This window comes from Macrobrachium rosenbergii, chromosome 12 (assembly GCF_040412425.1).
Source record: "Macrobrachium rosenbergii isolate ZJJX-2024 chromosome 12, ASM4041242v1, whole genome shotgun sequence".
Lineage (NCBI taxonomy): Eukaryota > Metazoa > Arthropoda > Malacostraca > Decapoda > Palaemonidae > Macrobrachium > Macrobrachium rosenbergii.
Window position 1 is genome coordinate 4,775,501 of NC_089752.1, and position 2,942 is coordinate 4,778,442.

A 2,942-nucleotide genomic window follows, 5' to 3' on the forward strand; every position below is an offset into this window, starting at 1 on the left:
AGATCTTTCACATTCCCAATTGATCCCTGATCCTCTTTTCCTGCCGAGAGCGACCAGATTTACTGAACAGCAGCTCCAGTATAAAGTAAATATCCCTTGTTGTCAAACTTCTCAGTTCCAGAGGCCTGTTATTCCTCACGCCGTTGGACTCTGGAACAGTCTCCTTGGGGATGTTGTACTAATTAGAACCTCGGAAGTTCAAACGAGGGGTGCAATGCTCTCCTACCCTACAACAGTTCACCTTGTATTTTGATAATTTATTTTTACTTTTAGCTGTTTATATGTGAATTTTTCTTTTTCCCCTTTCTAGTATAATTATAACTGATCTCTTCTTTCTGTGTTTCTTGTTATCTTCTGTATATTCTTTGGAAGCATGAATAGAGATTCGTCCCCTGAATAATAATAATAATAATAATAATAATAATAATAATAATAATAATAATAATAATAATAATATGTGGGGTTAAAGGCGATAGCTGCATCAACGGCATTCGGTTTGTATAGAGTTTACTCTATTTTTCTACCTATATAATAATAATAATAATAATAATAATAATAATAATAATAATAATAATAACTATGTGGGGTTAAAGGTGACAGCTGCATCAACGGCATTCGGTTTGTATAGGTTTGCTCTATTTTCTACCTATATAATAATAATAATAATAATAATAATAATAGTATAATAATAATAATAATAATAATAATAATAATAATAATAATAATTCGTAAGTAATTGAGGGGGTCAGTTGCGAGCCCCACACCCTATTTTTTTTATTCCAGCTGGCCTGATCCCATTTAATCTGGGTGGACTGGGAGGCGGTAAGCCAGGAACGATTTATGGAGCTATTAAACGTGAGCTGAACGCTGCACCTCTTAGCAACGTTACCCACTTTGGCTGATTGCATGATCCGTTATTGCTGAGCCAGGAGTGAAACCAGTGCGCTGAACACTTCTGCAGTTTCAGCTATTATTGTATTATTATTATTATTATTATTATTATTATTATTATTATTATTATTCAGAAGATGAACCCTATTGATATGGAGCAAGGCCACCACAGGGCCATTAATTTATTATTATTATGTGTGTGTGTATTATTATTATTATTATTATGAACCTATTGATATGGAACAAGCCCACCACAGGGGCCATTGATTATTAAGAAGATGAACCCTATTGTTGTGTGGAGAATAGCCCTTTTCATATGCAAGCCCACCACAGGGCCATTGATATTATTATTATTATTATTATGTGTATTACTATTATTATTATTATTCAGAAGAATTATTATTATTATTATTATTATTATTATTATTATTGTATTATTATTATTATTATTGTGTATTATTCAGAAGAATAACCCTTTTCATATGGAACAAGCCACCACAGGGCCATTGATTTATTATTAATGTGTGTATGTTATTGTGTGTGTATTATTAATTACCAAGGGGCTATTGTCTTGATATTCAAGCTTCCAAAGAATATGGTGTTTATTAGGAAGAAATAAGAGGAGATAAAGGGAAATACAGAAAGAAGAGATCCCACTCACTTATTAAAAAAAATTATTAAATTAATGAGTAGATAAAAATGTATTAAAATGCTTCATATTCTTGCAGAAAAGACTTGTTTATCAGCATCGCGTCAAACCCTCCCAAAGACTCATACTGCTCTACTGTAATATTTTGTATTTAGAGAAAATTTCAGTTCTACATTGTGTATGTTAACGTATTTAATTTTATTTTACTTAAAAAATTTTTTTACATCTGTTGTACTAGAATCTCTCTCTCTCTCTCTCTCTCTCTCTCTCTCTCTCTCTCTCTCTCTCTCTCTCTCTCTTATTGGTCTTCTTATTTGATCAGCTGCTGTATCAATTCGACACATTTTGATAATAATAATAATAATAATAACAATAATAATAATAATAATAATAATAATAATAATAATAATATCTCTCTCTCTCTCTCTCTCTCTCTCTCTCTCTCTCTCTTATTAGTCTTCATATTTGATCGGCAGCTGCTGTCAGTTCGACACACTTTGATAATAATAATAATAATAATAATAATAATAATAATAATAATAATAATAATAATAATAATATCTCTCTCTCTCTCTCTCTCTCTTATTAGTCTTCATATTTGATCAGCAGCTGCTCTCAATTCGACACACTTTAATGATAATAATAATAATAATCTCTCTCTCTCTCTCTCTCTCTCTCTCTCTCTCTCTCTCTCTCTCTCTCTCTCTCTCTCATGAACGCGCCTTTTTATGTCATGTCTTCTCCATTGCCATAAGCAGCAGAGTACAATCGAGTAACAGTAAATCCGGCCCAATTTCCCCTCTCTATCCGTCATGTTCAGAGGGTCGCCGTACATGACGGTCACCCAGTAAAAGACAAAGAAGGGTCCTGCCGAATTTCTCATAATTGTAATGGAGCAGGAAAAGAAGGGGGTTGAGCTGAGAGAGTGGAGGGGTGGGGAGGGAGGAGGAGGAGGAGGAGGAGGAGGGGAAGAGAAAGACAAAGAGAAAAAAAAGGTGTCCGAAGAACAGAGGGTCGATATAAGTTTTCTTTACATTGGCCGTTTAGGGAGGCTCAGGGTGGCTCGGTGGTCGAGCGTGGAGGAATTCCTGTGTAGTTTGGAATTTTTGTATCAACCTGCCCCCTTCCCCCTCACTTACCCCCTTCACCCCCCTGCCATTCATACACTTCGAAGGAGGAGCCCCATAGCCTTGCTGTTTTTATGACCATGTATATATGTGTATATATATATATATATATATATATATATATATATATATATATATATATATATATATATATATATCTCGCATTACAACAGGTGAAAAAAAAGAGATGTGTGTAAAACCGGTCAGGACCTACACCCAGGCCCTCGTTTTTAACCTGTTGCGATGTGTTATAAGCTATTACGTGATAATATATT